Consider the following 215-nt stretch of genomic DNA (forward strand, 5'->3'; position numbering starts at 1 on the left):
GCAAAGGATTTTTTTTTCATTTACAAAAACAATACATCATAAGCAATACATTAAACTAATTAGAGATGAATTATAAAATTTTGTTTTTTTATTATAGCAAACTGACTGAATATATTTTCTAAATATATATGTAAATTAGTTGTAGAAATCCTTTTCCTAAGCTTTTTATCAGTCACTCAAACTTCCCTTCTTTACCACAGTAAATCATTGCAGTA

At 24.2% G+C, this 215-nt stretch overlaps 1 protein-coding gene across 1 annotated transcript in view; it reads left to right on the forward strand.

Moving 5' to 3' along the window:
* LOC119593587 (serine/arginine repetitive matrix protein 1-like) overlaps positions 1-215 on the forward strand; it is a 4,086-nt gene that overhangs the window by 163 nt on the left and 3,708 nt on the right. The window lies entirely within an intron of this gene.

This window comes from Penaeus monodon, chromosome 32 (assembly GCF_015228065.2).
Source record: "Penaeus monodon isolate SGIC_2016 chromosome 32, NSTDA_Pmon_1, whole genome shotgun sequence".
In the NCBI taxonomy this organism is placed as follows: Eukaryota; Metazoa; Arthropoda; class Malacostraca; order Decapoda; family Penaeidae; genus Penaeus; species Penaeus monodon.